This window comes from Lithobates pipiens, unplaced genomic scaffold (assembly GCF_037356315.1).
Source record: "Lithobates pipiens isolate NorthernLeopardFrog02 unplaced genomic scaffold, aLitPip1_a1.2 Scaffold_18, whole genome shotgun sequence".
NCBI classification, from domain to species: Eukaryota; Metazoa; Chordata; class Amphibia; order Anura; family Ranidae; genus Lithobates; species Lithobates pipiens.
In genome coordinates, this window is record NW_027507758.1 from 574,754,124 (window position 1) to 574,778,329 (window position 24,206).

The following is a 24,206-nucleotide window of genomic DNA, read 5'->3' on the forward strand; positions in this document are numbered from 1 at the left end:
AGTGTTTGGGGACCCGGGTCCTGCTCCAGGGGACATATACTGTAGCAATGCAATTTTTTTTTTAAACGTCCGTTTTTTCGGGAGCAGTGATTTTTTTAATGCTTAAAGTGAAACAATAAAAATGAAATATTCTTTTAAATATTGTGCCTGGGGGGTGTTTATAGTATGCCTGTAAAGTGGCGCATTTTTCCCGTGTTTAGAACAGTACCACAGCAAAATTATATTTCTAAAGGAAAAATTGTCATTTAAAACTGATCGCGGCTGTAATGAATTGTTGGGCAATATAGATAAAACTCATTGAAAAAAAGAGCATGGGTTCCCCTCCCCCTAGTGCATTACCAGGCCCTTTGGGTCTATTAAGGGGAACCCCGACCTCAAATTGTTTTAAAAAATTGTGTGGTGAGAGTATCTATATTTCTCCCTGCATACCTATGTGGTTAAAGAGCCGCAGACGCGGCTCTTTACGGAGATCTGTTGCTAGGACATGGTGCGGTCGCAATCACCGTGGGCGCACAAGAGCAGCCATTCTGGGACGCCATCATATGACATCGTCTCAGAATGAGTGGGAGGGCAGCAACTAGTTAAGGTCTTAAGGCCCGTACACCTGGGCCGAATATCGGGCGGTATCATCTGGTTCAATAGACATTTGGCCCGTGTGTTTGGTAGCAAGTCCGACAGAAACCAGGCGAACGGCTGGCTTCTGTTGAAGGGACATGAGCAAAAAAGGTCTGCCGATCGGCATCCAATCAGCAATCTCAGCCAATAAAAAAATAACAGATAACTGCCTGTATCAACCTTCAATTTGATAAGTAAATGTAAAGACACTTTTTTAGAGATTAAGTACATACAACTTCATCCTCACGAACCACGTAGGATGTAGTTCTGGTTACCCTATAAGCATACAAAAAAATACTAAGAGAATAAAGTTCTCCTAAGAGGGCAAAGATAGAACACTGTGGTTAATACAAACTCGCTTTATTAGTACAAAATTGCATAACTGATTAAATTAAGGGGAGGAGAAAAAGCACAGAAAAGTGGTTGTCACAAACTCATTTAAAAAAAATGACAACGTTGTCAAGTGTTTAAAAACATAGGGAGCTGTGGCTACACATCCCACATACACACTACACTCACCATTAGGGATGAGCTTCGTGTTCGAGTCGAACATACGTTCGACTCGAACATTGGCTGTTTGTCCTTTCGGCGAAGTCCGAACATTTTGGTCCGTTCGCGCCAAATTTGTGTGGCGCTCACGGCCCACAATGCACTGCGATGGCGCAGTGCATTGCTGGCTCATGATTGGCCAAGCATGCACTGTGACCCCGCATGCTTGGCCAATCGCAGCGCCAGCAGCGAGGAGAGCCATGATTGGCCACAGGCAGGATGCCTGTGGCCAATCATAGCTCAGGCTGTGTAGTGCACGCCCCACACTATATAAGGCCGCCAGCGCGGCGGCCTTGTGTAGTGTGTGGTAGCGTCTGAAGCAGTGGGTGTTCTGTGTACCTTCAACACAGTACACACCGATCGTTTTCGGACGATTTTCGATCTTGCTGTTGTGTAGTGGTTGTTGTCTGCGTGCCCTGACCGCAGTATACACCGCTATATTCACCTCACCTATATAGCTAGTGATCTATCTTTTATAATAGAGCTTGCAGTCAGTAGTGTTAGGAGATAGTGCGTGCTGTCTGCATGCTCTGTACCCAGTACATACCGCTATATCCACCTACATAACTGTTCTCTATTTGAGCCCACTTGCCATCTGCAGGAGTTATTGGAAGTTGTGTGTGCCTCCAGCACAGCACAGTATACATCTGTATATACCCCTTTATCTCTGGTGTTCTATAATAAAGGCATCTGCAGGAGTTAGTGGGTGTTCTGTGTACCTTCAACACAGTACACACCGATCGTTTTCGGAAGATTTTCGATCTTGCTGTTGTGTAGTGGTTGTTGTCTGCGTGCCCTGACCGCAGTATACACCGCTATATTCACCTCACCTATATAGCTAGTGATCTATCTTTTATAATAGAGCTTGCAGTCAGTAGTGTTAGGAGATAGTGCGTGCTGTCTGCGTGCTCTGTACCCAGTACATACCGCTATATCCACCAACATAGCTGTTCTCTATTTGAGCCCACTTGCCATCTGCAGGAGTTATTGGAAGTTGTGTGTGCCTCCAGCACAGCACAGTATACATCTGTATATACCCCTTTATCTCTGGTGTTCTATAATAAAGGCATCTGCAGGAGTTAGTGAGTGTTGTGTGCCTCTAGCACAATATACACTACCCAACTGCTTTTTTACCCAACTCCCTTCAGGCCATTACCATGTCTGGAAGGCCAGCAAGGAGAGGCAGACAGGCGCGAGCCGATAAAAGGGGGCAAGCAGGCTCTGTGGACAACAGTGCTGGTCATGGACGCGGTGCATTGTCATCAGCACGTGGCCATGGGACACGCTTGTCCTTCTTTTCGGCAGCTGGACATGTTGAACCGCAACATGCCAACGACTTGGTAGAGTGGATGACCAAGCCCTCTTCATCCTCCTCATCCTCTCTCACCCAGTCTCAGGGTACTAGCAAAGCAGCTGCCAACGCATCGTCTTCCCTCCTCTCAATGTCATCATCAGTGACTCCTTCCCTAGACCCACCACGTCCTCCTGAGGAGTCTCCTGAACTCTTTGAGCACAGTGTTGGGTACATGCTCCAGGAGGATGCCCAGTGTTTTGTGGGCTCTGATGATGACACTCAGCTAGAGGAAGGCAGTAGCGTGAGCGCAGAGAGAGGGGATGCTCAAGAAGGACAGCAATCTGGCAGTCATGTTCCACAAGCTGCAGCATACTGCCAGGTTTGCTACAGCGATGAAGAGGGAGGGGATGATGAGGGCACTGACTCCACGTGGGTGCCTGGAAGGAGAGAGGAGGAGGAGGAGGCACATGTCCTCCGGGGGCCAGCTTAGGGGCAGCACACCGACTGAATCATACCGCAGAGCTCCGCCTGTGCAGAGCGCTGCCTCTGCGCGTTATTCTAAAAGTTCTTTGATGTGGGCCTTTTTTGAGACGAGTGCATCAGATCGCACCGCTGCTATTTGCAACATATGTCTCAAGCGTATCTCACGTGGCCAAAACATTAGCCGCTTGGGCACCACATGCTTGATCAGACATATGTTGACCTGCCATGCAGCTCGTTGGCAAGCGTACCTCAAAGACCCACACCAAAGAACAAAGCGGACCTCTACTTGCTCCTCATCAGCTGGCATCTCCAACCCCACTAGACCTTCAGTCCTCTCTGAAACCTGCTCTGAGAGGAATGAAGGTGTAGAATTAGGTGTGTCACAGCCAAGTGCTTCCGGGAACTCTGCTAGCGGTACACCCACGTCCGATTATAGCAGGCAAATGTCCCTGCCCCAGCTGCTGGACCGGCGAAAGAAGTTCACTCCCAGCCATCCACATGCCCAGCGGTTGAATGCTAGCTTGGCTAAATTGCTAGCACTTCAACTGCTGCCTTTTCAGTTGGTAGACTCGGCCCCCTTCCGTGAGTTTGTACAATGTGCGGTTCCTCAGTGGCAGGTCCCCAAACGCCACGGAAGGCGATTCCGGCTCTCTACCGGCATGTGGAAGGCAATGTCCTTGCCTCGCTGGACAGGGCAGTCAGCGGTAAGGTGCATATTACCGCTGACTCATGGTCCAGCAGGCATGGACAGGGACGTTACCTATCTTTCACGGCCCATTGGGTCACTCTTCTGGCAGCTGGGAAGGATGCAGGACAAGGTGCAGTAGTGTTGGAGGTTGTTCCGCCACCACGCCTCCAAAATGCTACTATTGGTTGTGACACACCTCTCTCCTCCACCCCCTCCTCTTCTTCTTCCTCCATGGCCTCTTCCAGTGCTCTGTAGGCGTTCCAGGGGCTACGCAAGTACGCAGGCAAAATGATGCCATGCCGTGCTTGCGCTGGTTTGTTTGGGGGACAGGAGCCACACTGGGGCGGATGTTTTGTCAGCTCTGCAGGGGCAGGCCGAGAGGTGGTTGACGCCACGCCAGCTTAAGCCAGGAATGGTGGTTTGCGACAATGGCACCAACCTCCTCTCCGCCCTCCGACAGGGACAACTGACCCATGTGCCCTGTGTAGCTCACGTCCTTAACCTGGTGGTGCAGCAGTTCTTGGGCAGGTACCCTGGCTTACAGGATGTCCTGAAGCAGGCCAGGAAAGTCTGTGTGCATTTCCGCCGATCATTTAATGCCTGTGCTCGGCTGGCTGATCTCCAAAAGGAGTTGAACCTGCCCAAGAACCGCCTTATATGTGACATGCCCACCAGATGGAACTCAACATTGGCCATGCTGCAGCGGCTGCACACGCAGCAGAGGGCCATCAATGAGTACCTGTACGACTACGGCACCAGGACAGGGTTAGGGGAGCTTGGTTTTTTCTCACCACGCCAGTGGGGCATGATCAGGGATGCATGCACTGTCCTGTCACCGTCTGAGGAGGCCACAAGGATGGTGAGTTGTGACACTGTACCTCTTGTCCACCTCTTGGATCATACGCTGCGTGGAATAATGGACAGGGCCCTTGAGGCAGAACAGAGGCAGGAAGAGGAGGACTTCCTTGCCTCTCAAGGCCCCCTTTATCCAGACAGTGTTCCTGCTGTGCCACCCATCACACAGGAAGAGGATGAGGAGGAGGAAGAGGAGGAGGAGGATGATTGTGTCAGCATGGAGGTGGAGGCTGGCACTCAGCATCAGCATCAGCAGCAGCAGCAGCAGTCTTGTAGGGATGATTTACAGTCCCAAGAAACACGTGGACTTGTACGAGGCTGGGAGGAGGTAGCTGCGGATCATGTTGTCCTTAGTGACCCAGAGGACTCCGGACCGAATGCCTCAGCTAACCTACGCTGCATGGCCTCCCTGATCCTGCAAAGCCTGCGGAAGGATCCTCGTATTCTTCGGATCAAGGAGAGGGACCATTACTGGCTGGCCACTCTCCTTGATCCACGGTCAAGGGTAAGGTTGCCAACCTTATCTTGCCATTTCAGAGGGAGCAGAGGATGAGACACCTCCGGGAGGCCTTGCAGAAAGGTCTGTGCAACGCATTCCCAGAGACTGGGAGGTTACAAACTCCTGGTCCTGGACAACATGTTGCTGAGGCATCGGTCAGAAGGAGCGGTGGAGAAGGTGGCCGTCTGACTGATGCTTTCAGACAATTTTTTAGTCCGCAGCCCCAAGGTATGATCGGTTCCAGCACCCATCGCCAGCGTCTGATTTACATGGTGCAGGAATACCTAGGGGCAAGGTCAGACTTGGACACCTTTCCCGACGAAAATCCTCTGGCTTACTGGGTCTTGAGGATGGATCACTGGCCAGAGCTTGCACAGTATGCAATTGAGCTACTGGCCTGTCCTGCATCCAGCGTTCTTTCGGAACGCACCTTCAGTGCTGCTGGTGGCTTTGTTACCGATCACAGGGTGCGCCTGTCCACCGAATCAGTTGATTGACTGACCTTCATCAAGATGAATCAGTCTTGGATCACCCACAGCTACCAAGCACCTGAAGCTGATGTAACCGAATAATTTTTTTTTAAATATCACATCCCTTCAAGACTGCCTATGCTGATGCTGAGTGACTGTCCTGTTATGTTGATTGTCTATCCTCTTCCTCCTCCGCTGATATGTTGGAAGAACATTTCTAGTTCTGGTTGATGCCATCAGCCCAATTTTTCTGCCCCTGTTTAACAGGGGCGTTTAAGTACAATTTTTGATGCAATGCTTTGCAGCAGGGCTAATTCCTGCAATAAAACTAGAGTATATGGCAGAGGTTGCAGTGTGGTGGCACCAGCAGCAGTGCCTAAGGCCAAATTTTTCTGCCCCTGTTTAACAGGGACATGTAATTACAATTCTTGATATAATATTTCACAGGAGGGCCCCTTCCTGTGCCCACCCAGAGTAACGGTGAGGACTTATAGTGTTGTGGCACCAGCACCACAACCACCAAAGGTCAATTTTTCTACCACTGTTCAACAATGGCATGTAATTACAATTCTTGATATAATCGTTCACAGCAGGGGCGCTCCAGCGCCCACCAAGAGTCACTTTGAGGGCTTACAATGTTGTGGCAAAATCAACACCTTGTTCCGCCATTTCTGCAGAGCATATAGGGCAGGCCCCTACTTTCAAACATCCAATTTACAAACATCTCCTACTTGCAAACGGAAGGAGACAACAGCAAGTGAGATGAAAAAAGATGGACGACAAAACAAATTATACAGGGGTGATAACCCTTCCCTATGTTTTCCAAAAAGCTTAAAAATATTTTTTTTGACTGGAGCTACACTTTAAAAATGTACCAGTTGAAAATTACAAACAGATTCAACTTAACACAACAAACCTACACAGTCCCTGTCTTGTTTGCACCGCCTGTATACTGCTGTTCTGAGTATATAGGGCCTGGGGGCCACACGCATTTCCTTTTTTTAATATGGGTACGGGGGTTCCCCTTAATATGCGTACAAGACCTAAAGGGGCTGGTAATGGGCAGGGAGGGCTACCCATGCCATTTTTCTCAATGATTTTCAACCATATTGCAGGAACCAGATATAACATTAAAACCGCAAGCAGTTTTAAATGGTGTTATTTCCGTTTAATGTCATTTTGTGCAGGGACTGTTCTAAACACGGGAAACACGTGGCACTTCACAGGCATACTACAGACACCCCCCAGGCACCATATTTAAAGGAATATTTCACTTTTTTTTTTCACTTTAATCGTCATTAAAATCAGTGCTCCTGCCAAAACGGCCATTTTTAAAAAAAATTTAGGCATTGACCCATGTCCCCTGGGGCAGGAGCCAGGTCCCCAAACCCTTTTTAGGACAGTATCTTGCATATTAGCCGTTAAAATTAGCACTTTTCATTTCAAACGTTCGAGTCCCATAGACTTCAATGGGGTTCTAAAGTTCGTTCGAATTTGGGTTCCGTTCGAAATTTCTGGTGCGAACCGAACCGGGGGGTGTTCGGCTCATCCCTACTCACCATTAGCAGACGCTAATGCTAAGTATTAATGCTCAAGTATAATTCCCAAAAGAGATAAACTCCCATTTAAATCAGGTTATTTAGTTACTAAGCCATGCACATAGTACAGTGGGGCTCGAAAGTTTGGGCACCCCAGGTAAAAATGTGTATTAATGTGCATAACGAAGCCAAGGAAAGATGGAAAAATCTCCAAATGGCATCAAATTACAGATTAGACATTCTTATAATATGCCAAAAAAAGTTAGATTTTATTTCCATCATTTACACTTTCAAAATTACAGAAAACAAAAAAATGGCGTCTGCTAAAGTTTGGGCACCCTGCAGAGTTAATATCTCGTACTGCCCCCTTTGGCAAGTATCACAGCTTGTAAACGCTTTTTGTAGCCAACCAAGAGTCTTTCAATTCTTGATGGAGGTATCTTTGCCCATTCTTCCTTACAAAAGTGTTCCAGTTCTTTGAGATTTCTGGGCTGTCTGTCACACACTGCTTTTTTAAGGTCTATCCATAGATTTTCAATAATATTGAGGTCAGGAGATTGTGAAGGCCATGGTAAAACCTTCAGTTTACAACTCTTGATGTAATCCCCCGTGGATTTTGAGGTGGTGTGTTTAGGATCATTATCCATTTGTAGAAGCCATCCTCTCTTTAACTTCAGCTTTTTCACAGATGGCATCAAATTACCATCCAAAATTTGCTGAAATTTTATTGAATCCATTTTTCCTTCTACTCGTGAAATGTTCCCTGTGCCACTGACTGCAATACAACCCCAAAGCATGATTGATCCACCCCCATGCTTAACAGTTGGACAGAGGTTCTTTTCATTAAATTCTGTGCCCTTTCTTCTCCAAACGTACCTTTGCTCATTCCGGCCAAAAAGTTCTATTCTAACCTCATCGGTCCACAGAACTTGTTTCCAAAATGCCTCAGGCTTGTCTATATGTTAATTTGCAAAGTTCAAATGCTGATTTTTGTGGTGAGGATGTAGAAGGGGTTTTCTTCTGATGACTCTTCCATGAAGACCATATTTGTACAAGTATCGCTTTATAGTGGAATAGTGTACCACAACTCCAGTGTCTGCCAGATCTTTCTGGAAGGATCGTGCAGTCAAACATGGGTTTTGCAATGCTTTTCTCACAATCCTGCAAGCTGTTCTGTCTGATATTTTTCTTGGTCTTCCAGATCTTGTTTTAACTTCCACTGTTCCTGATGACTGCCATTTCTTAATTACATTCCGAACAGAGGATATTGACATCTGAAAACGATGATCAGCTGTATAGCTCCGTACAGGCACTTAGAATCAAAGACCGCGCGGTCCCACTGTGGCGTGCTGACATCACGCCACTGACGCATTTCACCAGCCAATAGATTCTGGTTTCTTCAGAGCAAGGAGGAGTTGGGAAAGACAGAAATAAATAGGCCATCAAAAGTGTAATTACTATCTTTTACCACTGGATGTCATCCGAAACACCTCTCAACATAAACATTCAGAATTCGGTATTTAACCCCTTGGGGACCAAAGAGTCCAAATAGTATGTTCACATCTTCTCTTTTTGGAGAAGAATGGTATAAAAATCTCCCCTTCTAGGGGATAAATTCAGCACATAAATTCCCTTAACAGTAAGGCCCTCTGGATCGCCGTTATGATATCTAGAAAAATGTAAAGGGATTGGAAGATCATCATCCTTCTTCCTAATACTGCCGATGTGCTCATCAATCCTAATGCGGAGTTGACGTTTCGTCTTACCTATATAGATTTTATTGCAGGGACAGGTTAACATATAAATGACCTGTGTAGTTGAACAATTAATAAATTGTTTGATTTTGTAATTTTTTCCTCCACATGGATTGGCAAACAAATCGGTTTGATGGATATACTTACAAATACCACAATGTCCACAAATGTGCATATCTGGGATAGGTTTAGCCCTTGTCAACCAATTCTCGCTTACAGTCCATGTATACTCCGAGTGGACCAAAACATCACCCAAGTTGCGTGCTCTCCTAGCCGTTAATAGGGGTCTTGGACTTACTATATTGGCCAACAACGGGGCGGATCTTAGGATATGCCAATGCTTGGCAAGAATCTCGTGGACCTCTTCCCATTGCAAGCAAAACCTGGTGATGATCCTAGGGTAATCTTGCTCAATGTTCTTCAACTGTGGTAGTTGTTTTTTGGGTGGTAAGGAGATCCTCATGTTTACTATTAGTTGCTTTGTTTTTGGCCCTTTTAAACAAACAGAGGATAATGATGATCCAGGAAGGACTCACTGGCAGCGATGCCCCACTGGTGAGGGATCGACGTGTATAAACTTTCCACATCAATCCCCACCAGAAGGGCAACTTCAGGGAGGAATAATGACAGTAGTTTGGAAAGCACATCTCTACTGTCACAAATGTAAGATGGCAAAGAACACACAAGTTCCTTAACCACTGAATATACATATTTGCCAACCTTTTCCAAAAGTCCTTTGATGGCTGAAACAATCGACCTACCAGGAGGGCATGTAAGGACCTGTGCAGCTTAGGTATTATGTAAAAAGTAGGGATATTCATGTCCTCAACTCTGAGGAAGAGATATTCTTTCCTAGTGAGGAGGCCTGTTTCCATACCAAGCTTAAGTTTATTAATCAGGGCGTTTATTAAGGAAGGGAATGAGGTCTTAGTGAGATTTTTATAAGTAGAGTTATCACCAAGCAACCTTAGCGTTTCTTCCTCATAGATTTTCTCACTTAACAAAACCACATTACCACCTTTATCACTTTTTTTAATCACTAGGTTGGGTGCCTCTTCTAGTTCACATAGGGCCTTCCTCTCAGAGTTGGATAAATTATTTGGTCCAATCCAATTCCAATTCCAATTTACTCTCCCAGGATCCTGTTTCATCTGGTCTAGAAAGACTTGGAGCCATTTATATTTCGAAAGAGATGGCATTTTTGTTGATCTCATTTTAAGATTAGATTTTCTTCTCAATGGATAATTTGTTTCCTCTTCAAGGTCACTGCCTTCGTTTTCGTCTAGCAGCCAATGACTGGTGGGAGGGATCTGCCCTGTCAGAATACAATAGCTCAGCGGGGGGAGCCGATGTACTAACTATCTTATGTTAGTACAGCGACTCCTCCCAAGCTCTTCAGTTTTTTTTTCGCTCACCCCGCTGGGTTGAACAAAACAAAAAAACTGCTGGTGTATAAGGCTTTAGGATGGACATAGCCTTGTAAATATTTCCTTAGGAATAGAGGGTGGAAGATATCAGTCATAGTTTTAAAAAGAAAAGATTAGGTGTGGTAGTCTGCATGCAGTACATACCTTCGCAGTACAGGTTTCCATTTCCTTCTCTTTTCTCTATCTATAAACCTCAAGAGCTTTCCTCCTGTCCCGTCATTAGTGAATCTAGAGGGTGGGAGTAGAGAGTTTTTTTTTTACTTATGTAGTTTCTCTGAAAGTACAAAGGGGCAGATTATCACACACTCGGTAATCTAGTCATTCTTCAGCAGACTCACTAAAAAACATACATGTACTAAGAAGAAGATACGTGAGTGCAGAACCGTGAGTACTACTCACTTATCTTTTTTTAGATTAAATTTGCTTAAAAATTAACTCTACTTTTGATGAGAAAAAAAAATCCCTTCTGAGTGATCAGTGTGCATTGCAGGGAGTTTTACGTGTTGTTCAAAATTCCTACTTGTTTCTGCTAGGAATGTATTAAGGTAAAAAATGTTTTAGCTTTAGAATCACTTTAATGCAAAAATCTTCCTCTTCTATTGTGTACATGAAACCTGCACAGTAGCACTTCTCTTTTCTTCATGGGTGTAATTCTCAGTATCTAGTCGGGTTGCTTTTTAAAACAGCACTTTCCTCTTTTTTGGATTCCGGATGTAATTTGAAATATCTGTTCTTGTTATGTATGTATGATGAATGCACAGTAGTCTTGTAGTTGGTTGTAAATGTAGCGCCCACCTGGATCTCCTGGTAGCAGAAAGGATATCTCCAGATACAAGGAGCTGGCTTACATTCACCCCAGGGCTGAGTCCAAGTCTATAATGGGAAGTTAGAACAAATATGGGTGCCAGTCACTTTCGGTATTTTTAAAAAATGCTTTAATGAAGAACTTGAAAGAAGTAGTAGTAAAGAGGTTGAGGGGAGGTTGCAGATACCTTTTTTTAGTAGATCACTTACAGACTCCTTAGATTAAAGGACAAAACACAGCTTTCTTCTAGCAGACCTTGAAATATTGGTAGGTATCTCACACAGACCTAGCGATCAGTAAATGCCTGGATAAGTCTCTCTCACAAAGCAGCTTCACAGTACCAGAACCTTTAAGCTCACCTGGTGGTACTGTGAGGGTAGATAGATATAGATGCGTCTTCTAAGTAAGTTACCAGGCCCTTCTGAGAGATCAGCCTTCATCCTAGCTCTCTCCAGCAAGGGTCCTCCCCTGGATCTCCTCAGCTTGGCTCGGCTTCTTCCAGACAGGCTTCTGGGCCTACTTGCACAGCTTGCAGCAGCGTAGCCTCAGGCCTTAAAAGCCATGAGGAGAGGACTCTCAAAGCACATGGCATCTGCCAATAAATACCCCTTCCCAGAATGCACAGAGGCAGGAACCTCCTACTGGGCTGTGTATATAAAACAGGGTCATAAATATAAGGACTACTGGTGTCTAGGGATGAGCCAAAGACCCCTCCCCCCCTTTCGGTTCGCACCAGAACATGTGAACAGGCAAAAAATTAGTTCGAACACGCGAACACCATTAAAGTCTATGGGACACGAACATGAATAATCAAAAGTGCTAATTTTAAAGGCTTATATGCATGGTATTGTCATAAAAAATGTTTGGGGACCTGGGTCCTGCCCCAGGGGACATGTATCAATGCAAAAAAAAGTTTTAAAAATGGCTGTTTTTTCGGGAGCAGTGATTTTAATAATGCTTAAAGTTACATAGTTACATAGTTAGTCAGATTGAAAAAAGACACAAGTTCATCCAGTTCAACCACAAAAAAAAAAAAAAAATTCATACAATCCCACATTCTATACACACATTTGATCCAGAGGAAGGCGAAAAACCCCAGCAGAGCATGATCCAATTGCTAAAGCAGGGGAAACAATTCCTTCCTGATTCCCAGAGAAGCAATCAGATTTTCCCCGGATCAACTTTACCTATAAATGTTAGTACCCAGTTATATTATGTACATTTAGAAAATAATCCAGGCCTTTATTAAAGCAATCTACTGAGCTGGCCAGAACCACCTCTGCAGGGAGTCTATTCCACATTTTCACAGTTCCTACTGTGAAGAAACCTTTCTGTATTTGGAGATGAAATCTCTTTTCCTCTAGACGTAAAGAGTGCCCCTTGTCCTCTAAAGTGAATAACTCAACACCAAGTTCACTATATGGACCCCTTATACATTTGTACATGTTGATCATATTCCCCATTAATCTCCTCTTATCAAGAGTGAATAAATCCAGTTCCTCTAATCTTTCCTCATAGCTGAGCTCCTCCATGCCTCTTATCAGTTTGGTTGCCCTTCTCTGCACTTTCTCCAGTTCCCCGATAACCTTTTTGAGAACTGGTGCCCAAAACTGAACTGCATATTCCAGATGAGGTCTTACTAATGATTTGAACAGGGGCAAAATTATATCTCTCTCTGGAGTCTATACCTCTCTTAATACAAGAAAGGACTTTGCTCGCTTTGGAAACCGCAGCTTGGCATTGCATGCTATTATTGAGCTTATATTCTACCAAAACTCCCAGATCTTTCTTCACTATGGATCCACCTAGTTGTACTCCCCCTAGTATGTATGATGTATGCACATTCTTAGGCCCCAAGTGCATAACTTTACATTTATCAACATTAAATCTCATCTGCCATATAGTCGCCCAATTAGACAGAGCATCAAGGTCGGCTTGTAAATTGGAGACATCCTGTAAGGACGTTATTCCACTGCAAGGCTTGGTGTCATCTGCAAAGATGGAAATGTTACTTTTGATCCCAGACCCAATATCATTTATAAAGATGTTAAAAAGTAAGGGTCCCAGCACTGAACCTTGGGGTACACCACTGATAACCTTAGACCATTCAGAGTAAGAATCATTAACCACTACTCTCTGAATTCTGTCTTTTATCCCGTTTTCTATCCATTTACAAACTGGTATTTCCAAACCTGTAGACTTTACCTTACACATGAGCCGTGTGTGTGGAACGATTTTGAAATGTCCAAGTATACCACCTCCACCGCCACCCCTCTGTCCAAGGTTTTACTTACCTCCTCGTTAAAAGAAATCAGGTTTGTCTGACAACTTCTGTCTTTCATGAATCCATGCTGTCTGTTGCCTAAAATATTTTTTTACTGCAAGAACTCGTCTATGTGGTCTTCACAAGCACCCCCTTTCCTGACCGGCCAGGCTGTGTGCTCGGAAAAGGGTCTGCAATGGACTCTGCTATGGACTTTGGGAGACCCCCGCACAGTTTTTTCGGCATTAGGGTTCCCCTTTAAATCCATACCAGATGACGGGGCTTGCAAGGTGTCAATCTCGGCAATGGAGGTGGTGACATTAACTTCCTGCACTAGTCCCGTCTACCTGGAGCCACGTTCAAAATGAACAGACTTTACTCCATGTGTGAGCAAGTCCATTCATATCAAAACTTTAAAAAAACCTGTTCCCATAGAATGCATTACTTATTCAGGTGCACATGCTGATATAAGGCCTTTGGTATGTCCTGCATTTGTCCTGCATTGTGGGACTTTTTTTTTTTCTAATAAAGACTTTTTCAAAATGTGTCCAAATGTTTGTTTACTATAAACATTATTTTGTGAATGAGTAGGGTGCACTATGAGTGTCCATCTCAGCTTGCATCCCTCCTCTTGCCGACATTGTAATGAGAATGTTTACAAATACTGTTGGAAGTTGGAAGTGTTTTTTTGGTTTTATGTGCCCTGATTAAGTCTTTTTTTGTGTGTTTTAATTATTTTAATTCATTAAGGCCCCTTTCACATGGACGATCTGTCCAGTTTTTTTAAGCGGACCTGAATGGAGGTCTATGGAGGGACGGATGTCAGCGGTGACATGTCCGCTGACATCTGACCCACTCTGATCCAAAAAAGTGTGAGGCCGCGTACACACGCGCGGACTGTTCGCCCAACTTTGTCCGTCCAACAGTTTCGGCAAACAGTCCGCTCAAACTTAGCATGGACGGACATGCCCACACACGACGAACGAACAGTTTGCTGAAACCGTGCGCGATGACGTGAACGGCACGTACGACGGGACGAAAAATACGACGTCCTATACACTGCATTATAGCTTTCGGCGTGAAAATCCTTTCTGAGCATGCGCGCAACTTTGTTTGACGAACAAGCCTACACACGGGCGGACTGTTCGCTCAAACAAGGTTTCAGCGGACAGTTTTTCGGAATTTCCGAAAAACCTTGTCCGTCCAACTGTCCGCTGAAACTGTCCGCTGAAAGCCCACACACGAGCGGACTGTCCGCCCAAACACTGTTCAGCGGACAAAGTTGGGCGAACAGTCCGCCCGTGTGTACGCGGCCTGACAGAGGAAAAACCTATTTTTCCATCCGTCTGCAGATCGTTTCGGGTGATGACGGACTCTATGGTCCGTCTTCATCCGATCCCCCATAGGGGAGAGCAGAATGGGCATCTGCAGAACTTTTTTCAAGGGGGAGCATCCATGCACCACCCCTTTTCGACAATGACATTATCACATTATCATGTTCAGAGACTACAGACGTAGTACAGTCCCTAGCACCCCGATAGCGACGCAACTAAAAAAAAACGTAAAAAAATGTAAGATCTGATCCCTGATTCCAGGAGGGGCACTTGACCCCCCTTGCCCGTACCTGCAGATACCCATCGAGATCAGCGCTCTGACAGGTCCGTCCCTGCACAGCGTGCAGAGACAGACCTGTCACCTTCCTGCTCAGCGGGGATTGACGGAGCGATCCCCCGCTGAGCAGAGCATTCTCCATATATGGACACGTTGGACACATGTTTTTATCTGCACAGTCCAGTCCCTTGTTTTCTTTTTATACTGTATTTGCATGAACCTATTGCCTTTAACCATTTCAATACTGGGCACTTTCACCCCCGCTGCCCCCCCCCCCCTGCACAGGCCAATTTTCAGCTTTCAGCGCTGTCACACTTTGAATGACAATTGCACATTCATGCAATGCTGTACCCAAACAAAATTTGTATCATTTTATTTTCAGACAGATATCGCTTTCTTTTGGTTGTATTTCATCACCACAGTTTTTTTGTTTTTTTTGCTATACAAATGAAAAAAAAAAATTTGAAAAAAAATAAAAAAAGAAGTTTTCTTAGGCTGGCTGTCCATTATACAATGTTCCTTTAGATTTACCAAAACCATATAATATGAGGTCAAACCTAAACACTTTCAATTTGTATGCAAGCAGGCAGGCCCTTGCACTACATAGTTGAAGGTAAATCTAAAGGAAATGAAACATGGCCAGTTTTAGTTTCTGTTATAAAATGCTGTAAACAAGTAATTTTTCTCCTTCACTGATGTGCACTGATGAGGCTACACTCACAGGCACTGATAGGGTGCCGCTGACGGGCACTGATGAGGCAGCACTTATGAGGTGGCACTGATGGGCACTGATAAGGAGGCACTAATATGCAGCACTTATGGGCAATGATAGGGGACACTGATACGCAGAACTTATTGACACTGATAAGCAGCATTTATGGGCACCGACAGGCGGCACTGAAGGCCACTGATAGATGGTACTTATAGGCGGCACTGATGAGAAGGCACTGATGGACACTGACATGCATCACTGATTTCCACTGAATGGCATCACTGATGGGCACTGATTGACATTGCTGGTGGGCACTAGTGGGCATCACTGATGGGGTTGCACTGATAATCTTTGCACTGATTATCAGTACAGATGTCCCCACTGAGGAAAGTCACTTATTGGCTCTCCTCACACGCTGTCAACATGAGGAGAGGAATTCTGATAATCAACATTTCCTATTTACACTGATCAGCTGTGATTGGGCACAGCTGATCACATGGTAAAGAGACTATGTCATTGGGTCTTTACTGTGATTAGTGCTGTGCTGTGACAGAGGGATGCACCACACCCTGGATCACCAGGCTGCATGCCATCGTGAGCACACATAACTGGTCAATTCTGAAGGACAACATATGATGTCCACTTAGAACAGGAAAGCCACCGCCTGGCCGCCAATCTGTTAAAGGCAGGATGGGAAGGTGTTAAATATATATCGTGTCGACGTCACCCCAGTCGTGTTCGTTCTTTTTGGACCAGGAAGGACGGGTCGGTCTCTGCGTTGGCGTGCATCCGGCCGGTGCACGCTTCTGTTTTGAACCTGCTTTTAAAGTCTTTTATGTAAGTGTATACGTTCGTTTTTGCAAATTAAAGTCATTTGGTTTTACACTATCTGGAGCCTATGTTTTTCCCTATGTGATACCACGTTGAGTTGGGAGTGATATGTGGAATAACAGCCATAACCCTATCGCGTGAAAGATTCAGGATCGCTTGAGGAGGAATCGCTATCCGGATATCCTTTGACTATTGTCGCCTGTGGTGACCCTCTGTAACGGGGGGTCGCTTGGATCTGGTAAGGAGCCAATTCACACATTTGGTGATGGGAAAAGCACAGTACATCTTTGGAGAAGATTTTATTTTGTGTACTTATAACTCAGCTGTTTGAGGATTGTTCTTCACTGCTGTACTCCACTTGAAGCTTCACTTCACTGGTGTTTTGTTTACTATATGGACAGTCTATTATTATTTTTTGATATATGACTATATGGACATTATATAGAGTGTCTCTAAATACAATCTCTTTTCCTGTTAGTTCATTTATGTAAAAAAATTGCAAACATTTTTTCATATTCTATTCTATTTAAAAAAAAAAAAAAAAAAAAAAAAAAAATTATTTTCTAGAGGTATATGCACTGAGTTTGATATACTCATATTGTGTTTGGGAACTCACACTATTGACACGCATTTATGGTTTGTTTTTGTATTTAAATCGCACTTATTTGTATATGGTTTGCACTATATTTTGGAGGTGGTCTTGGAGACATTAAGATACTAAGACCCATATCGTGGGTCTGGCACATATACATACCCTACTCACGTTGGGTATTCGTGGTTAGCGCAGTTCTTTCTTTTTTCTATTTCTGTTTGGTGTATTCTTGGTGTACATTTGAATTGCAGCTTCCGTTCAATACCATTTGTATTCCGTAGCGCAGTTTTTTCCCCTTTTTTCGCTCCTTAAATATATATAGAGCTTGCAAATTTAACAAGGTTTGCGTTAATACCTGCACTTTACAATTGAAGATGCAGCTTTTGCTGCAATATTCAACTTCATGGAAAAGAAGAAAGGTAACAGCACTCTCTGCAGGGACAACTCAATCCATACACCAGGTACACTCACGGGGCTGAAGCTCAATGTGTCCCAACACATTCCAATGCAACAGTAGTATGAAGAACCAGCAAAACTGTAATCCTTGAAGTGTCATTTATTGGTACATCAGAGTGACAATAAAACAATAAAGCTGACACGTTTCAGCAATAGACTTAGTCATAGCTAGTGATGACTAGGGATTACAGTTTTTCCGGCTCTTCTTACTAATATTCAACTTCAGTCCAGATATTTGTCCTGGTGTACTTTTTTTGCTGATAGATGTCCTAGTCATATGGCCAACAAAATTCAGCCAACTTTCTCTGAGCTTAGATCCTCCTGGACACATCACAGCCGGTTACTGGGCAGTCAAATGAGAAGGGGCACAGTGATAAGCTCATTTCACTGATATTCTGCTCTCTACTCCTATTACCATGCTTCTAGCCAGCACATGAACTGATTGGCTTCTTGCACCGCTTATTCCTCTCACAATCCAGATCTGCTGTACAGGGTCTGCAAGAAGCTGATATGAAATCAAGCCTAGGTACTTACTCTGCTTGCTTGGATTTAATGGGGAATTTATGGTCAGGTGTTTATTTAAATCTTTGACTCAATAGAGGAGATTCTTAAAGGATAAGACAGAAACAATCCAAATAAACACCACATTTCAGTATACTAGAATTTCAAAGGAAGGGGGGGAAGAGGTCACAGACCTATCGGGACTTTTAAGGTGTTGGGTAAGGAGACGACAAGGCTCACGTGTACAATATATAAAAAGATACATTTTATTACAAAGATAAAAAAACATGAGAACAGTATTTCATCAATATCAAAAATCAACAAAGGCATAATTAACAGACACTACCACTCAACATGTTTCACTCAGCAGAGCTTCCTCTGGAGATTCTGGTATGGCGTTTTAAATGCTATATAGACAACAAAAAGATTGAAATGAATGTACATGTTGATTTTAGTTGATACAAACACAGGTTAATGCAAAGGATTGGCATACATTAGAAATGCAGAAATTACACAATTTAATATATGTTATAAAGCACTTGATCAAGTTATAGATATACGGAAAAGATATGGACCTTACCCAAACCACACAATATAAGTCAATATGTAGCGTGAGAGTCAAAATAAAGAAAAATAGGTGTTTTCATGTATGAAAAACGTCCCATTGGCAGAGCCAAAGTGACCAGACCATGTCATAAATGTAACTTCTGTTGCTACATTCACTCATCATCACATATTATCCTCCCAAATGGACGCCAGCATAGACCGAGGTTTTCGGCAACATGCCAATCCATTGGGGTCGTGTACTTGATGATGTGTGAATGTGACACTTTTTATGTTGCTAAAACCAAACCATTTCCTTTGAAATTCCATAGGGGAGATGTCTAGCTGCCTTTTTTTATGACTCCAGATCAAGAAATTAGATCAGCAGTTGTCACCAGAACAGGAAGTAAAAAACAGAAGTGTCAGAAGTTCTAACTCCCCAGTAGGAACACAAACAGAATTAGAAAACTTGACTATGGTGCTACACAATCCCTACTCTATCCTAAACAAAATAAAAAAACATTTTGTCTGGAGTTGGGCTGTGATGTTTGGTTATTGCACCAGAATACCACACGTTTCATTCTGTAGTGTTTTCTCAATGACAATACTGCAATGTGTAATGGTGGACAAAAAAAGGTGGCTGCACCCCTACCCCAAACTACTTTCACTTAATCTAGTGGTGCAATAAATTGTGATTGTGGCTCACCTGATTGCAGAGTCAGCCAAGTCAAAACAAATGCTTTAATAGTATATATGCTATATTGGCAAAAGTATTGGGACACTTGCCTTCACACACACATGAACTATAATATCATCCCAGTCTTATGCCCCATACACACAGTCGGAAATTCAGACGGAAAATGTAAGACCGGATTATGTTGTTGGAAAATCCAAATGTGTGTGGGCTCTGTCTGACTTTTTCTGTCAGAATTTCCGAAGGAAAAAGTTTGAGAGCGGGATCTAAAATTTTCCGACAACAAAATCCGATCAGACTTTTTCCGATCGTGTGTAGAGAATTCTGATTCACAAAGTGCCACGCATGCTCATAAAAAAATTGGAGACAATAGCTATTGGCTACTGGCCTCTATGTAGTCCTGTTGTACTTAATTTACGTCACCTCGTTCCGAACAATCGGATTTTGCGACAACTTTGTGCGACCTTGTGTATATAAGACAGGTTTCGGACAAAATCCGTCTGAAAAAATCTGACGGATCTTGTGGTCGGAATGTCCGGCCGTGTGTATGGGGCATTAGTCCGAGGGATTCAATATTGAGGTGGCCCTCCCTTTGCAGCTATAACAGCTTCAACTCTTCTGGAAAGGCTGTATACAAGGTTTAGGAGTGTGTCCATGGGAATGTTTGACTATTCTTCCAGAAGTATGTGAGGTCAGGCACTGATGTTGGACTAGAAGGCCTGGCTCACAATCTCTGCTCTAATTCATCCCAAAGGTGTTCTATCGGGTTGAGATCAGGACTCTGTGCAGGCCAGTCAATTTCCTCCACCCCAAAATCACTCATCCATGTCTTTATGGACCTTGCTTTGTGCACTGGTGCTCAGTCATGTTGGAACAGGAAGGGGCCATCCTCCAACTGTTCCCACACATTTGGGAGCATGAAATTGTCCAAAATGTCTTGGTATACTTATGCCTTCAGAGTTCCCTTTACTGTAACTAAGGGGCGAAGCACAACCCCTGAAAAACAACCCCACACCATAATCTCCCTTCCACCAAATGATCTGGACCCGTGCACAAAGGAAAGACCACATGAATGAGCGAGTTTGGCCTGCACAGAGTCCTGACCTCAACCCAATAGATCACCTTTGGGATGAATTAGAGTGGAGGCTGCAAGCCAGGCCTTCTCGTCCTCATCAGTGACTAACCTCACAAATGCACTTCTGGAAGAAAGGTCAAACATTCCCATAGACACACTCCTAAACCTTGTGGACAGCCTTTCCAGAAGAGTTGAAGCTGTTATAGCTGCAAAGGGTGTGCCAACTCAATATTGAACCCCACAAACTAAGATTGGGATGCCATTAAAGTTCATATTCGTGTAAAAGCAGATGTCCCAATACATTTGACAATATACATGCCACGTGAAGTGCCACATGTTTCCCGTGGTTAGAACAGTCCCTGCACAAAATGACATTTAATGGAAAAAAAGTCATTTAAAACTGCTTGCAGTTTTAATGTAATATCTGGTTCCTGCAATATGGATGAAAATCATTGAGAAAATGGCATGGGTAGCCCCCCCTGCCCATTACCAGCCCCTTTGGGTCTTGTACGAATATTAAGGGGAACCCCGTACCCATATTAAAAAAAGGAAAGATGTGGGGCCCCCAGGCCCTATATACTCAGAACAGCAGTATACAGGGGGTGCAAACAAGACAGGGACTGTGTAGGTTTGTTGTGTTAAGTAGAATCTGTTTGTAATTTTGAACTGGTACATTTTTAAAGTGTAGCTCCAGTAAAAAAAATCTATTTTTAAGCTTTTTGGAAAACACAGGGAAGGGTTATCACCCCTGTATAATTTGTTTTGCCGTCCGTCTTTTTTCATCTCACTTCCTGTTGTCTCCTTCCGTTTGCAAGTAGCAGACGTTTGTAAGTTGGATGTTTGAAAGTAGGGGCCTGCCCTATATGCTCTGCGGAAATGGCGGAAACAAGGTGTTGGTGTTGCCACAACATTGTAAGCCCTCAAAGTGACTCTTGGTGGGCGCTGGAGCGCCCTGCTGTGAACGATTATATCAAGAATTGTAATTACATGCCATGGTTGAACAGTGGTAGAAAAATTGGGCCTTTGGTGGTTGTGGTGCTGGTACCACAACACTATAAGTCCTCACAGTTACTCTTGGTGGGCACAGGAACGGGCCCTGCTATGAAATATTATATCAAGAATTGTAATTACATTTCCCTGTTAAACAGGGGCTGAAAAATTGGGCCTTAGGCACTGGTGCTGGTGCCACGACACTGCAACCTCTCCCATATACTCTAGTTGTAGTGCAGAAATGAGCCCTGCTGCAAAGCATTGCATCAAAAATTGTAATTAAACGCCCCTGTTAAACAGGGGCTGAAAAATTGGGCTGCTGGTGCTGGTGCCACGACACTGCAACCTCTCCCATATACTCTAGTGGTGGTTCAGGAATGAGCCCTGCTGCAAAGCATTGCATCAAAAATTGTAATTAAATGCCCCTGTTAAACAGGGGCTGAAAAAAAGGGGCGGGTGGCACTGGTGCTGTTGCCACGACACTGCAACCTCTCCCATATACTCTAGTTGTGGTGCAGGAATGAGCCCTGCTGCAAAGCATTGCATCAAAAATTGTAATTAAATGCCCCTGTTAAAAAGGGGCTGAAAAATTGGGCCTTAGGCACTGGTGCCACGACACTGCAACCTCTCCCATATACTCTAGTTGTGGTGCAGGAATGAGCCCTGCTGCAAAGCATTGCATCAAAAATTTTAATTAAACGCCCCTGTCAAACAGGGGCTGAAAAATTGGGCTGGTGGCATCACCCAGAACTAAAAATGTTCTTCCAACATATCAGAGGAGGAAGAAGAGAATAGACAATCAATATAACAGGACAGTCACTCAGCGTCAGCATAGGCAGTCTTAAAGGGATGTGATATTTCAAAAAGAAATTATTCGGTTACATCAGCTTCGGGTGCTTGGTAGCTGTGGGTGATCCAAGACTTATTCATCTTTATGAAGGTCAGTCGATCAACCCAGTCGGTGGACAGGCGCACACTGTGATTGGTAACAAAGCCACCAGCAGCACTGAAGGTGCATTCTGAAAGAATGCTGGATGCAGGACAGGCCAGTAGCTCAATTGCATACTGTGCAAGCTCTGGCCAGTGATCCATCCTCAAGACCCAGTAAGCCTGAGGATTTTCGGTGGGAAAGGTGTCCAAGTCTGACCTTGCCTATAGGTATTCCTGCATCATGTAAATCAGACTCTGGCAATGGTTGCTGGAACCGATCATACCGTGGGGCTGCAGACTAAAAAATTGTCTGAACGCATCGGTCAGACAGCCACCTTCTCCACCGCTTCTTCTGACCGATGCTTTAGCAACACGTTGTCCAGGACCAGGAGTTTGTAACCTCCCAGTCTCTGGGAACGCGTTGCACAGATCTTTCTGCAAGGCCTCCCGGAGATATCTCATCCTCTGCTCCCTCTGTGACGGCAAGATAAGGTCGGCAACCTTACCCTTGTACCGTGGATCAAGGAGAGTGGCCAGCCAGTAATGGTCCCTCTCCTTGATCCAAAGAATACGAGGATCCTTTCGCGGGCTTTGCAGCATCAGGGAGGCTATGCAGCATAGGTTAGCTGAGGCATTCGGTCCGGAGTCCTCTGGGTCACTAAGGACAACATGATCCTCAGCTACCTCCTCCAAGCCACGTAAAAGTCCACGGGTTTCTTGGGACTGTAAATCATCCCTACAAGACTGCTGCTGCTGCTGATGCTGAGTGCCAGCCTCCACCTCCATGCTGACACAATCATCCTCCTCCTCCTCTTCCCATGTGATGGGTGGGACAGTAGGAACACTGTCTGGATAAAAGGGGCCTTGAGAGGCAAGTTGATGTTGTGTACCTCCAGCACAGCACAGTATACAACGGTATCTACCCTTTAATTCCTGTTCTATAATAAAGGCATATGCAGGAGTTAGTTGGTGTTGTGTGCCTCCAGCACAATATACACTACCCAATTGCTGGTTTTCCCATCTCCCTTCAGGCCATTACCATGTCTGGAAGGCCAACAAGGAGAGGCAGACAGGCACAAGCTGATAAAAGAGGGCAAGCAGGCTCTGTGTCTAGAGACAACAGTGCTGGTGCATCATCATTAGCATGTGGCCATGGGACACGCTTGTCCTTCTTTTCGGCAGCTAGATGTATGGCAGATGGCAGATGGCTAAATTAGAGAAGAGCTATATAGGTGGATAATGGTGTATACTGCGGTCAGGGCACACAGACAACACCCACAATCTCCTACAGCTGACTGAAAGCTCAATTACAGAAGAGCAATATAGCTAGCTATATAGGTGGATAATGGTTTATACTGCGGTCAGGGCACGCAGACAACACCCACAATCTCCTACAGCTGACTGAAAGCTCAATTACAGAAGAGCAATATAGCTAGCTATATAGGTGGATAATGGTGTATACTGCGGTCAGGGCACACAGACAACACCCACAATCTCCTACAGCTGACTGAAAGCTCAATTACAGAAGAGCAATTTAGCTAGCTATATAGGTGGATAATGGTGTATACTGCGGTCAGGGCACACAGACAACACCCACAATCTCCACCAGCTGACTGAAAGCTCAATTACAGAAGAGCAATATAGCTAGCTATATAGGTGGATAATGGTGTATACTGCGGTCAGGGCACACAGACAACACCCACAATCTCCTACAGCTGACTGAAAGCTCTATTACAGAAGAGCAATATAGCTAGCTATATAGGTGGATATAATGGTGTATACTGCGGTCAGGGCACGCAGACAACACCCACAATCTCCTACAGCTGACTGAAAGCTCTATAACAGAAGAGCAATATAGCTAGCTATATAGGTGGATATAATGGTGTATACTGCGGTCAGGGCATGCAGACAACACCCACAAACTCCTGCAGATTGCTAAAAGCTCAATTACAGAAGAGCAAGAATGCTAAATCAGCTGATAACGAACGGTGTATACTGTGTTGAAGGCACACAGAGAACACCCACTAACTC

General features: G+C 44.5%; 1 protein-coding gene and 1 long non-coding RNA gene across 2 annotated transcripts in view; one reads left to right on the forward strand and one right to left on the reverse strand.

The window, feature by feature from the left end:
* Window positions 1-24,206, reverse strand: part of LOC143989054 (uncharacterized) — a 215,816-nt gene that overhangs the window by 58,581 nt on the left and 133,029 nt on the right. The gene's annotated exons all lie outside the window — the stretch shown is intronic.
* The window catches only part of LOC143989053 (cytochrome P450 2K1-like), a 101,283-nt gene continuing 87,504 nt past the window's right edge, over window positions 10,428-24,206 (forward strand). The window contains exon 1 of the mRNA XM_077489060.1: window positions 10,428-10,556. The gene's annotated coding sequence lies outside the window, so the exon portion shown is untranslated. The remainder of the gene's footprint in view (window positions 10,557-24,206) is intronic.